General features: G+C 42.8%; 1 long non-coding RNA gene across 1 annotated transcript in view; it reads right to left on the bottom strand.

Moving 5' to 3' along the window:
* Positions 1–8,907, bottom strand: part of LOC131273223 (uncharacterized) — a 45,529-nt gene extending 36,622 nt beyond the window's left edge. Inside the window, exons 1-2 of the long non-coding RNA XR_009180348.2 lie at positions 8,828–8,907; positions 8,376–8,461 (exon numbers count right to left, since the gene is read on the bottom strand). This is a non-coding gene — a long non-coding RNA (uncharacterized lncRNA). The remainder of the gene's footprint in view (positions 1–8,375; positions 8,462–8,827) is intronic.
* Positions 8,908–15,053: the final 6,146 nt, after the last annotated feature.

A 15,053-nucleotide genomic window follows, 5' to 3' on the forward strand; every position in this document is an offset into this window, starting at 1 on the left:
CTAATGATCCAGGTTGAATCAAGAATCAAAGAGCAACAGTAACACACAGCCTCCTGCCACTAAATCCCAACAAAAGACAAAGAAATTGAGCATCTGAGTAAACTACATACTAATCAGGTGCCTAGAATCAGCAAAAATTTATGAGCCAGAAGAAGAAAATGGAAGACATAACCCAGGAAAAGGAATATATCAAAGTCCCAGAAGAGATGCAGGATTTGAGAGAACTAATTAATAAGATGTGTACCAATTTCCAAAATTAAATTCATGAGTTGAAGGACAATATGGCTAAAGGGATGAATGACATCAAGAAGACGTTGAGCAAGCAAAAAACAGAATTTGAAATGTGGAACAGAAAAGCAACAGAGCTCATGGGAATGAAAGACACGATAGGTGACATCAAAAACACATTAAAGGTCTACAACAATTTCAGGCAGACTTGAAAGGACAGAAGAAAGTATAAGTGATACCAAAGACAGAACAGCTGAAACTGAAGAGAGAAAAGAACAGAGGGAGGAAAAAAATGGGGAAAAAAATTGAGCAGAGGCTCAGGGAGATGAATGACAACAGAAAACGGACAACAGCATACATGTCATGGGAGTTCCAGAAAGAGAAGAGAAGGGAAAAGGATTAGAAATAATATTTAAGGGAATAGTAAAAATTTCCCAATGCTCACAAAAGGAATGACCCTGCATGTCTAAGAAGCCCACCTTATCCTAATCAGAATAAATCCAAATAGACATACTCCAAAAGATATATTATTCAGAATGTCAAAAGTCAAAGATAAAGAGAAAATTCTGAGAGCAGTAAGGCAAGCAAATCAACATATACAAGGGATGCCCAGTAATAGTATGGATTTCTCATCAGAAACCATGGAGGTAAGAAGAGAGTGGTATGATGCAATAAGGAGACTGAAAGAGAAAAACTACCAGCCAAGAATTCTGCATCCAGCAAAACTGTCCTCCAAATATGAAGGTGAGTATAAAATATCCACAAACAGAAACTAAGAGAGTTTGTAAAAGAGAATCCAAATTGCAGGAAATAATAAGGAAGCCATAGAGCCTGAAAGAAAAAGAAGAGAAAGGCCTGGAGGAGAGTAGGGAAAAAAGAAGAGCAGAAAGGATAACCAAGAGAAAAAAGACACCAAAATATGACATGACACATGAAAACCAAAGAATAAAATGTAGGAAGTAAACAATGCATTTACAGTCCTATCATTGATTGTTAATGGATTAAATGCACCAAACAAAAGATATAGATTGACAGGATGGATAATAAACACATACGCCATCCATATGCTGCTTACAAGAAACTCACCTTTGACTCACAGATACAAACCAGCTATAAGTAAAAAGTTGGAAAAAGGTACTCCATGCAAATAGTAACCAAAAAAGAGCAGGGACAGCTATACTATTATTGGACAAAGCAGACTTGAAGTGAAAAAAAGTTATGAGTCAGAGAAGGCCATTATATATTAATTAAAAGGACAACCCACCAGGAAGATATATTTATGCACCTAACCATGGTGCCCCAAAATACATAAGACAAACTCTGTCAAAACTGAAGGGAGAAACAAGCATCTGTACAATAATCACTGGAGACTCTAATACACCACTCACATTATGAGACAGAACAACTGGACAGAAGATCAACAAGGAAACAGAGAACTTAACAATAAATGAGTTAGACGTAATGACACACAGAATGCTGCATCCAAATCCAGCAGGTTATACATTCTTCTCACGTGCCCATGGACCCTTCACCAGGATACACCACATGTAGGGCACACTGTAGGTCTCAATACATATGAAAAGACTGAAATTATACAAAGCACCTTCTTAGATCATAATGGAATGAAATTGGAAATCAAGAATAGACAGGAAAAAGGTAACTTTGCAACTGTGTGGAGTCTAAACAACACACTCTTAAATGATCAGTAGATCAAAGAAGAAATTGCAAGTGAAATCAGTAAATGTATAGACAAATGAAAATGAGAACACAAATTATGAAAACTTAAGGGATACAGCAAAGCCAGTCTGGAGAGGGAAATTTATAGCCCTAAACACCTATATTAAAAAAGAAGAAAGCGCTAAACTCAAAGACTTAACTGAACACCTAGAGAAATTGGAAAAAGAACAGCAAACCAATCCTCAAAGAAAACAAAAGGAAAGAAATAATAAAGATTAGAGCAGAAATAAATGAAATTGAGAACAACAACAACAAAAAAAATAGATAAAATCAAAACCAAAAGTTGGTCCTTTGAGAAGATCAGTAAAATTGACAAATTGCTAGCAAGATTAACAAAGAAGAAAAATAGGCAAATAAATACAATCAGAAATGAAAGGAGGGAAGTAATGACTGACCCCACAGAAATAAAAAGAATCAAAAGACGATATTATGAGAAACTGTATGCCAACAATGACAACCTAGAAATGGGCAAATTCCTAGAAAGGCACAACCAACCTACACTGACACTACAAGAAATACAAGAATTAACAAACCAACCATATTTAAAGAGACTGAATCCATCATCAAACACCTCCCAACAAGGAAAAGCTCAGGGCCAGATGACTTCAGAGATAAATTCAACCAAACATTTCAAAAAGAATTAACAACAATCCTGTTTAAACTCTTCCAACATGATGAAGAGGAGGGAAAATTACCCCACTCTTTTTATGAAGCCAACATCTCCCTAACACCAAAGCCAGATAAAGACACTACACGGAAAGAAAAGTACAGACCAATCTCTTCAATGAACACAGAGATGCAAAAATTCTCAACAAAATATTGACAAATTGAATCCAGCAGCATTATTGAAGACTTACACATCACGACCAAGGGGGATTTGTTCCTGATTGCAAGGTTAGCTCAACATAAAAAAAAAACCATCAACATAATACACCACATTAAAAAAAATTGAAGGGGAAAACGGACTTTGGCCCAGTGGTTAGGGCGTCCGTCTACCACATGGGAGGTCCGCGGTTCAAACCCCGGGCCTCCTTGACCCGTGTGGGGCTGGCCCATGCGTGGTGCTGATGCGCGCGGAGAGTGCCATGCCATGCAGGGGTGTCCCCCGCGTGGGGGTGTCCTCCGCGCAAGGAGTGCGCCCCGTAAGGAGAGCCGCCCAGCGCGGAGGAGGGTGCAGCCTGCCCAGGAATGGCGCCGCCCACACTTCCCGTGCCCCTGACAACAGAAGCGGACCAAGAAACAAGACGCAGCAAAAAGACACAGAAAACAGACAACCGGGAGAGGGGAGGGGAATTAAATTTAAAAAAAAAAAATTGAAGGGAAAAAACACATGGTGATCACAATAGACACAGAAAAGGCATTTGACAGAATCCAGCATTCTTTCTTGGTAAAAAAAAACACTTCAAAAGGTATGAATAGAAGGAAAATGCCACAATATGATAAAAGGCATATATGAAAAACCCACAGCCAACATTGTACTCAGTGGGGAAAGGTTGAAAGCTTTCCATCTAAGATCAGGAACAAGACAAGGATGCTGGGAAACGGACTTTGGCCCAGTGGTTAGGGCGTCCGTCTACCATATGGGAGGTCCGCGGTTCAAACCCCGGGCCTCCTCGACCCGTGTGGAGCTGGCCATGTGCAGCGCTGATGCGCGCAAGGAGTGCCGTGCCACGCAAGGGTGTCCCCCGCGTGGGGGAGCCCCCACGCACAAGGAGTGCACCCGTGAGGAAAGCTGCCCAGCGTGAAAAGAAAGAGCAGCCTGCCCAGGAATGGCACCGCCCACACTTCCTGTGCCGCTGATGACAACAGAAGCAGACAAAGAAACAAAAGCAGACAAAGAAACAAGACGCAACAAATAGACACCAAGAACAGACAACCATGGGAGGGGGGGAAATTAAATAAATAAATAAATCTTTAAAAAAAAAAAAAGACAAGGATGCCTACTATCATCATTGCTATTCAACATTGTACTACAAGTTCTAGCTAGAGTAATTAGAGAAGAAAAAAAATTAAAGGCATCCAAATAGGAAAAGGGGACATAAAACTTGCACTATCAGCAGATGACATGATCCTATGTTTAGGAAATTCTGAAATGTCTACAACAAAGCTACTTGACATAAGAAATGAGTTCAGCAAAGTGGCAGAATACAAGATCCACATGCAGAAATCACAGTTCTTGTACAGTAGTACTGCATAATCAGAGGAGAAATCAGGGGGAAATTCCATTTACAATAGCAACAAAAAGACTCAATATGTAGGCATCAACTTAGTCAAAGAAGTACAGGACCTAGATGCAGAAAACTACAAAACAGTGGTAAAAGAAATTTAAAATGCCCTAAACAAATGGAATGACATTCTGTGTTCATGTACTCTAAGACTAAATATCATGAAGATGTCAATACAACCTAAACTGATTTATAGACTCATTGTAATACCAATAAAAATTCCAACAGCCTACTTGACAGAAATAGAAAAGGCAATTACCAAATTCATTTGGAAGGGAAAATGCACTCAAGTAACCAAAAGCATGCGCGCTTCTTTTTTAAGAAGAGCAACATGGGAGGAATTTCAATGCCAGACCTTGAAACATATTACAAAGCTACAGTGGCCAAAACAGCATGGCACTGGCATAAAGAGAGACTCATTGATCAGTATAATAGAATTTAGAGTCCAGAAATAACCCCCCACCTCCATGGTCAACTAGTTTTTCAGACACCCACCAAGTCCATGTTAATGGGGAAAAAGTCCCTTCAATAAATGGTGCTGGGTTAACTACCAGGGCAGATGGCCCCTCTTTGGAAATGGTGTTTATGTGTGATGAATCTGGACTCAGATGGGATCTCCCTTCATAAGACTTTCATGCTAATGTGCTGGAGGTGCAGTTAATGTTGGGGTTTAAGATATATTTAGGGGATTTGAATCTCTGGACTGACAATGTGATAGCCAGATCCTGAGCCTCAACAGACTCCAGCACCTACAATCTGATTTATTGGACTTACCACACTCAGCTAAGATGGAGTTGAAGAAGGACAACCACCACACCATGGAGCCTAGAGTGATTACAACTGAAAATGGGAGGATTGCATCCAGCATCCAGGTGGAATCTGACCCTCCTCTTGACATAGAGGTGCAATGGACACAACCAATCCAATGTCCACATAGAAGAGGTGGCATTGGATTGGGAAAAGTGGACATAATGGACAAAGGGTATGGGGAAAGGCAGGAAGAGATGAGAGGTGGAGGCGTCTTCGGGACACGGAGCTGCCCTGGATGGTGCTTCAGAGGTAATCACCGGACATTGTAAATCCTCACAGGGCCCACTTGATGGAATAGAGGAGAGTATGGGCCATGATGTGAACCAATGTATATGAGGTGCAGAGGTGCCCAAAGATGTACTTACCAAATCCAATGGATGTGTCATGATGATGGGAACGAGTGTTGTTGGGGGGGGGAGAGGGGGGGTGGGGGGGTGGGGTTGAATGGGACCTCACATATATATTTTTAATGTAATATTATTACAAAGTCAATAAAAAATAAAAAAATTAAAAAAAATAAAAATAAAAAAATAATAAAAAAAATAAAAAAATAAAAAATGCACACAGGAAAAATAAATAAATAAATAAATAAATGGTGCTGGGAGACCTGGATATCTATAACCAAAAAAATGGAATGGAACCCCTATCTTACATCCCATACAAGAATCAACTGAAAATGGATCAGAGACCTAGATATGAAAGCACCATAAAACTGCTTGAAGAAAATGTAGGGAAACATCTTAAAGACCTTGTGCTACATGGTGGTTTCTTGGACCTTACATCCAAAGCACACAAAACAAAAGAAAAAATGGATAAATGGGACCTCCTCAAAATGAAACACGTGTACACCTCACAGGACTTTGTCAAAAGGGTGAAAAGGCAGCTGCCTCAGCAGAAGGAAATACTTGGAAATCACATGTCCAATAAGGGATTAAGATCCATGATATGTAAAGAGATGTTACAACTCAAAAATAAAAAAAGACTCAATTAAATGCAAAAGACATGAATAGATATTTGTCCAAAGAAGAAATACAAATGGCAAGAAAACATGTGAAAAAATGTTCAATATGAGTAATGATTAGGGAAATGCAAATCATACCTAAGAGATATCTTTTCACACCTATCAGAATGGCCACAATTAAAAAGTCAGAGAACTACAAATGTTGGAGAGGATGTGGAGAGATAGGAACTCTTACTCACAATTGGTGGGAATGCAGAATGGTACAGCTCCTGTGGAGAACTGTTGGGCAGTTCCTAAAGAAGTTGAATATAGAGCAGTGGACTTGGCCTAGTGGTTAGGGCATCCATCTACCACATGGGAGTTCTGTGGTTCAAACCCCGGGCCTCCTCGACCCATGTGGAGCTGGCCCATGTGCAGTGCTGATGCACACAAGGAATGCCCTGCCACGCAGGGGTGTCCCCCACATAGGGGAGCCCCATGTGCAGGGAGTGCACCCCGGAAGAAGAGCTGCCCAGTGCAAAAGAAAGTGCAGCCTGCCTAAGAATGGTGCTGCACACATGGAGATCTGACACAACAAGATGATGCAACAAAAAGAAACACAGATTCCCGTGCCGCTGACAACAGACGTGGACAAAGAAGACTATGCAGCAAATAGACACAGCAGACAACTGGGGCAGGGCGGGGATGAGGGGAGAGAAATGAATAAATAAAAATGCCAGTGACTCAGCACTATCACTATGGGTCTACACCCAGAATTGAAAGCAGTGATACAAATACACATCTGCACACTCATGTTCATAGCAGTGCTAGTCACAATGTCAAAAGCTGGAAAGAACCCAGGTGTCCATCAACTGACAAATGGATAAACAAACAGTGGTATATTCCCACAATGGAATATTATGCAGTACTTAAGAAGAAATGGGCAAGCGGATTTGGCCAGACAGATAGGGCATCTGCCTACCACATAGAAGGTCCAAGGTTCAAACCCAGGGCCTCCTGATCCATGTGATGAACTGACCCATACACAGTGCTGATTTTCCCAAGGAGTGCTGTGGCACGCAGGGGTGTCCCCCGCATAAGGGAGCCCCACGTGCAAGGAGTGCACCCCATGAGGAGAGCCACCCAGCACAAAAGAAAGTGCAGCCTGCCCAGGAGTGGTGCCACACACATGGAGAGCTGACAGAACAAGATGATGCAACAAAATGAGGCACAGATTCTGGGTGTTGCTGACAAGAGTACCAGTGGAAACAAGAAGAACACACAGCAAATGGACACAGAGAGCAGGCAACTGGGGGTGGGGTGTGGAAGGGAAGAATAATAAATAAAAAATAAATCTTAAAAAAAAAAAAGAAGTCCTAAAACATTTGACAACATCAATGAACCTGGAGGACATTATGTTGAGTGAAGCAAACCAGACACAAAAGGATAAATACAATAAATAGAGGATCGCTATGAACTAAATATATTATATAACATATTGTATGATTCCATTTACATAAAATGTAAATGTAAATCAATTTACAGAGGGGAAATAAAAGTATCTGTGCAAGAATAGCCAAAAAGGGGAGCTGTGAACAGCAGGAAGCACAGATGGAGAAGTGATGGATTTACTTTTTAAATTATTATTCAAATTAAGAAAATGCTCTAGTAATGATGGAGGTGATGAATGCACAACTATGTGATGCTGCCAAACACCACTGGTTGTGCGGTGAACTGTATGCTTTGTTGATACATATAGATAAAAATGATTTGTTAAAAAAAATGACAAACAGCACTTAAAAATGGGAAACTATGTAAATAACACTTTCACCGGAGAAGAAACATTCAATTCTTTTCAGCACTAGGGAAATACAAATTAAAATCTGCTATGACATCATATAGACATAGTAAAATGGCTAAAATCAAGAAAGATAATACCAACTGTTTAAGAAGATGTGGAAAACCGGGAGCCCTCATACATTTCTAGTTAGAATGCCAAAAGGTGCTACCACTTTGGGAAACATTTTGTCAGTTTCTTAAAAATATAAACTGGGAAACGGACTTGGCCCAGGGGTTAGGGCATCTGTCTACCACATGGGAGGTCCGCGGTTCAAACCCCAGGCCTCCTTGACCCGTGTGGAGCTGGCCCATGCGCAGTGCTGATGTGCACAAGGAGTGCCCTGCCACGCAGGGGTGTCTCCCGCATAGGGGAGCCCCACACGCAAGGAGTGCGCCCCACAAGGAGAGCTGCCCAGGGTGAAAGAAAGTGCAGCCTGCCCAGGAATGGCGCCACCCACACTTCCCCTCCCACTGACGACAACAGAAGTGGACAAAGAAACAAGATGCAGCAAATAGACACAGAGAACAGACAACTGGGGGAGGGGGGATTAAATAAATAAATACATCTTTAAATATATATATATATATAAACTTACATCATTGTTGCTAGTTCCACTCCGAGATATCTATCCAAGACAAATTGCTGTACCATGATTCCCACAGCAAGTTCTGGCCGTCAAAACTGGGGAAAAAATACAAATGCCTATCAACCGGGGCTTGGATAAGAGAAGGTGGTACATCGTAAATAGCTCTGCAGCTCTAAGGAGGTAATTTCATTCAACTAACTTCCACAGAATAAACAAGTTATCCGTGTCTGGAAAAATGCCAAAGACTGAAGCAGGCCCCAGGCCCCCGGCCGCCCGCAGGCCCCGTGAAGGCAGCCCCAACCGCACAGCGGGAGCTTTGGCGGCCGCGTGGGCCAGGCGCATCCTCAGCACAGCGCGGGGACCGCCGCTCGCCCGCTTTTCCGCGCTGCCGGCGGCGCCCGCAGCCCCGCGCCCCGCGCCCTGGCCCACCCCGCCGCCCCGCACACGTACCGCACACGTACCGAGCTCCGAGCCAGGAGCAGGCCTGCGTCTGAGAAGGCACCGTGCGCTCCGCCTGAGGGTTCCGGGCCGGCGCTTGCTGCCGGGCGCGGAGCCTCGGCCCGGCCCAAGCACCAGGACACCGCCGGACTGGAACCCCTGAGGGTCCGAAAGGTGCAGCCGGCGCGCCGCGTGCTGGGCGGGGCCTCAGGGGGCGGGGCTGAGCGGTGGGGAAAGCTTCTGCGCGGCCGGCAGCTGGGCTGAGCGCCCGCCACGCCCTTGCCAGGAGCCCCACCCCCGCCACGGCCCAAGGCGGACCCGCGCACGTAGAGCTCCTGCACGCTCCCGTCCCACTAGACTTCGGGGCCCCTACCTGCATCCTCTGGGAGGAGGGTCTCCCCACCCCCGAGATCCGGCCAGCGCTTGGCAGCCACGTGGATCCCCCTGGCCAGGAATGGGGACGCCTCCTGGGAGGAGCTGCCAGCCACCACCCCCCACCCCCCACCCCCTGTTGTGAGATAAATATTCTTCTACATCACAGAAGACTGAAGCTCAGGGTGCAGCGCAATAAAGGGCAGCAGGAGGTGCGCTGGGTGGGGGGGAACGGGGAATCTCATTGTAAACAGATGGTTACTGGCCCCTTTTCAACTAACAGGTCATGATTCTAGGACCCAAGATTATAAAAATAGTTAAAATGAACAGAATTATTGTAGTTTCCCAAGATACGCAGGATTTTAAAGTGGAAAATCTTCAAGGGAAATTAAGACCTATGAAATGCTATGGTTATAAGTGAATCAACACTTGGAATATTTTAGAGCAATACTTGGGACAAACTATCAGTAATTCATCTTTTAGGACTTGTGTAATCACTCCAAAGAGATTATTCCTGTAATGTCAAAAAACTATCATATAAATGGAAACTTTAAAAAAAATTTTTTATTTAATTGTCTTTTTTTACGCTACCTTGAGCACAAATGTTACATTAAAAATATGAGGTTCCCACCCCCCTACCCCCCACTATACTATGCAAATAAAGAGAGACAGAATGAGGATTAATGGCTGGCAGGGGTTGAGGGGAGTGGGGAAGGTGGAGTAACTCCTTTTGGGTCTATGAGCTTTCCTTCAGAATGGATAAAAATGTTCTGAAATTAGATAAATTTTATGCACAACATACTGAATGTACTAAGTGCCACAGAATGTACTGTCAAAATCTTTAATTTTATGTTATGTCACTTTCACCTAACAAAAAATATACAGATAATGTGAAGTGGAGGAAAAAGAAACTCTCATAATTATAATGCTCTTATAGTGCTTGAAAGGAACACTTTCTTCCTACTATATCTCTCACCTGCACAGTTCTGAGTTGTCACCTGCTGATGGTAGAGTTCCATGCCATCCAAAAGGACAAGGTGTGCCTACATTGCAAAGGAACCACAAAAATCCTGACTGGTTCCTGTTCAAGGAATAGGTTTCTCTAGTTCTAAAAATGACTAAAAGCTAGGGTATTAAGTTAAACAAGTATTATCAACACAGACATACTCAAAATGAATTAGGAGGAAAAAGGAATTTTGCAATTGAGCAAGTCTCTTGCTAGACTTCATTACTAGTATCAATTAAAGCATTTTTTCTTTTCTGCTCTAGTACAGAACCTGGTCAGAGGGTTTTTCTCCTAGCTCACTTAAGCTTCCCCTCTTCTATTAGTGCCTTTGCAGGGTTTTCTCTGACCACATGAACCTTCCCTGCCATTCTTTATCTCCCATTTCTCCCCTCCTCCCTCCAGTTCCTCCTCCCCCTCCTCCCCCTCCTTCTCTTGCCTCTTCTCTCTCTTCTCTCAGGCTTTTCTAAACCACAAGAGGCCATGGCCTCATTTCCATTGTCATAGAACCCTCAAATCCCAAAGAACTGCAGAATCACTCATCAAAGTTGGCAAGTTTTTTATTTTACTTGTGTAGAAGACATGATCTTTTTTGGTTATTTTTAGCATGGAGTATCTTTTTCAAAGATTTCACTTTCAGGCAGTTTTTATCCCTGGATCTAAGGTGAGTCTCTTGTAGGCAGCACATGGATGGCTCATGTTTTTCCATCCATTCTGTCAGCCTGTATCTTTTTTTTTAAGATTTATTTTATTTATTCCTATCCTCTTACCCCTCCATTGTCTGCTCTCTGTGTCCATGTGCTGTGTGTTTTTCTGTGTCTGCTTGCATTATCTGGCAGCACTGGGAAACTGTCTTTTTTTGTTGTTCCATCATCTTGCTGTGTCAGCTCTCCATGTGCAGTGCCACTCCTGGGTGAGCTGCACCTTTTTTTCACATAGGGCAGCTCTCCTTGTGGGGTGCACTCCTTACACATAAGGCACCGCTATGCAGGGGCATCCCTGCATGGCAGAGCACTCCTTGAGTGCAGCAACACTGCACGTGGGCCAGCTTACCACACAGGTCAGGAGGCCCTGGGGATTGAACCCTGGGCCCTCCATGTGGTAGATGGATTCTCTAGCAGGTGAACCATGTCTGCTTCCCAGCCTATATCTTTTGACTGGGGAGTTTAATCTATTCACATTCAATGTTATTACTGTAAATGCATTATTTACTTCTATCATTTTATTCTTTGGTTTTCATATGTCATGTCTTATTTCTGTCTGTATTTTCACTCTCTTGATTATCCTTTCTGCTATTCTTTCTTTTATAATCTCTTCCAAACCTCTGTCTCCTGTCTTTTTCTGTCAGGTGGTAAGGTCTCCTTTAATATTTCCTACAAAATGGAATCATTTTTATGAATTCTCTTAATTTCTGTTTTCTTTGTATTTTAAATGCACCTTTCATATTTGAAGGCCAATTTTGGTGGATAAAGATTTCTCAGCTGGCAGTTTTTCTCTTTTAGTATCCTAATTACATCATGCCATTGTCTTCTCTTCTTCAAGTACTGATGAGAAATCCACAAAAAAATCTTTCTGGGCATCCATTGTATGTGATAGTTTGCTTCTCCATTGCTGTTGTCAGAATTTTCTCTTTATCTTTGACATTTGGCAATTGGAGTAGTCCTGTTAGACCTACTATGAATCTGAATAGACCTGTTGAAGTAGGTCTATTCACATTTATTCTGATTGGGGTACACTGTGCTTCCTGGACATGCAAGGTCATTACTTTCATAAGGGTTGGGAAATTTTCAGCTCTTATTACCTCAGATACTCTTTCTACTCCTTTCCCTTCTCTTCCCCTTCTGGAACTGACATGACATGCATGTGGTTGTGTTTTCTGTTATCACTCAACTCCCTGAGCCCTTGCTCAATTTTTCACATTCTTTTCTCTTTCTGTTCTTTTCTTTCTTCCATTTCTGCTGTTCTGTCTTCTGCATCACTTATTGTTTATTCTGTCATTTCAAACTTGCTGTTGTATGCCTCTAATGTTTTGTTGTTGTTTTGTTTGTTTCCTCTTAAAGAGGTACTGACAATTGAACCCAGGACCTTGTGCATTGTAAGCAGATGCCCAACCACTGAGCTACATCTGCTCTGCAGTGAGAGTTCATTTTTTCATTTGTTGTTTTTATTAGGTGCCAGGGATCAAACCTGGGACCTTGTACATGAAAAGTAGATCCTCGACCACGTGAGCTACAACTGCTGCCCTCTAATTTGTTTTTTATCCCACTATTGTGTCTTTCTTTACCCTGAGTTCTGTTACTTTTCTTTTTTTTTTTAAGAGCCTTTTTGTAATGAATAATTTTATTGTTGTGGGTGAGTTTGTTCAGTCCTCAAGCCTCCTAATTCCTGTCTTTACTGTCTTTTTTTTAATTATTTATTTATTTTTTAATTTACATTAAAAAAAATATGAGGTCCCATTCAACCCCACCGCCCCCCCACTCCCCCCACAGCAACACTCTCTCCCATCATCATGACACATCCATTGCACCTGGTAAAGTTCATCTCTGAGCATCACTGCACCCCTTAGTCAATGGTCCACATCATAGCCCAGCCTCTCTCACGTTCCATCCAGTGGGCCCTGGGGGGATCTACAGTGTCCCGTAATTGTCCATGAAGCACTATCCAGGACAACTCCACGTCCCGAAAATGCCTCCACATCTCATCTCTTCCTCCCGTTCCCCACACCCAGCAGCCCCCATGGCTACCGTTCCCACACCCATTCCACATTTTCTCTGTGGACATTGGATTGGTTGTGTCCATTGCACACCTATGTCAAGTGAGGGCTTAGATTCCACATGGGTACTGGATGCACTCCTCCCGCTTCTAGTTGTAGACACTCTAGGCTCCATGTTGTGGTGGTTGACCTTCTTCAACTCCATGTTAGCTGAGTGGAGTAAGTCCAATAAATCAAAGTGTAGGAGCTGAAGTCTGTTGAGGCTCTGGGCCTGGGTGTCATATTATCAGTCCAGAGATTCAAATCCCCTACATATATCTCAAACCCAGCACCAACTACAATTCCAATAAAGTGTTACTTTTCTATTCAGGCTTCCAAATTCTTCTTTGTGCTCACTTGTCTTCTTGATATCTTTTATCTTTTTATCCATATCATCTTTCAATTCATTAATTTGATTTTGGAAGTTTGTATGCATCTCCTTGGTTAGTTGTCTGAAATCCTGTGTCTCTTCTGGGGACTTTGATAGATTCCTTTTCTTGGGTCATTTCTTCTCTTTTCTCAGAATGACTTGTAACTTTTTCCTGATGTCTAGGCATCTGATTTGAATCGTGAGTTTACTCAGATGCTCACTTTCCTTTCATAGGGATTTAGCGGCAGGAGGCTGTGTGTTACTGGTGTCCTTGATTCTTGGTTCAACTTGTTCTGGGTCTTAGGATACTCCCTGTTAGTTGCTCAGATCTGGGCCCTGAGTAATGTGTTGCAGACCTGCTTCCTAGGCCCTTGGGGAGGGAGACTGTAAAGACCAGAAAATGCCTCTCTTGCTTATTTGTGCTCCTTATATGCTTTTCCTTGGTCCAGCCATGGCACTCTTTGTCAGCCTTCTCAATTCAAAGCCTGGTCAGAGTGTGTTTACATCCACCAGACCAGATCACAGTGATAGAGGATCCTGCCTGGAGGCTAAGAGCCCCCTAATTCAAACAGTCATTCCTGGTCTATAGAGAGGGCAATTAGTCCCCTGCTGGCTCCCAGGCAAACAATAGCAGGGCCCCACCCAGGCTGCAGGAGCTCAAGGGCACAGCAGACCAAAGTTGTGGGTCAAAAGCAGCCAGCCTTAGGCTTTGTTGCTCTCTCCTCACTTCTGGGAGGTGGGTCCCCCTTTGTAGCCAGTGGCCCTGAGGCCTGAGAATTCAAAGTGTCTATATGGTGGGGGTGGATACTGGAAACTGCAGCATGTACTCATAGTTTTGCCACCATGGTTCTTTTCCATTGCCCCTCTATCTCCTGGGTGGTGTCCAGGCTTCCGCTGGGGTCCTGACCCCTAGAAGTTTCTTTCCAGGCCATTTCTGCCTGTCCTCTAGCTATTTTTCTGGAAGAGAAGAGAGTCCTCTGTCTTGCTAATCTGCCATCTTCCCAGAAGAATCATTGTAAAGTAATAGAAGCCATTTGAGTTCACAAGATTTCAATAAAGATAATAATAATGAATATGTATTCAGACTATTTGTACCCCATCTTTCCATAACGGTTTTTTAGTATATGCACAAACACATATTTATAGAAATAATTATAAAATTCTCTTGAAACTAAAGCACTAAAGAAGTTAAAGCCATAAAGAAGGCAAAAGTAAACATTCTCACAAAGAGAGTTAATACAAATTGCATCAAATTTGACTGAATTAGTGTTCAGGGCAAAGTGAGAATTGTGGACATTTGAAATACTGATTTCCAAAGTGATTTTTCACTTAATGATTTTTTGATTGCTTTCTGGGTCCCATTGGAAAGGTGAGTTGTCAGAGGGAATCTTTGGTGTTGGGGATTGCATAATGTCCCCCACAAAAGGTATGTTCAGGTTCCAACCCCTGGTCTGTGGGTGGGAACACTTTTGTAAATAGGACCTTTGAATATATGGGCCTTAAATCCAGTGTCGCTGAAGTCCTTATAAGCAAAGCAAATGGATGTGGAAAGGAAGCTCTGGGAGCAGCCTGAAGCTGGAAGTCAACAGAACCCAGAAGAGAAAGGAGAAGATGCAGCCATATGCATCAGCACATGACAGAAAAGCCAAGGAGCACCAACATGGCTGGTGAGTTCTAAGTACTGACTCTGGGAGGAAGCAAGCCTTCTGGCCTCTGAAACCTTGAGTCTGTAAATCCCTGTTGGTAAGCCAA

Source organism: Dasypus novemcinctus, chromosome 14 (genome assembly GCF_030445035.2).
Source record: "Dasypus novemcinctus isolate mDasNov1 chromosome 14, mDasNov1.1.hap2, whole genome shotgun sequence".
Lineage (NCBI taxonomy): Eukaryota > Metazoa > Chordata > Mammalia > Cingulata > Dasypodidae > Dasypus > Dasypus novemcinctus.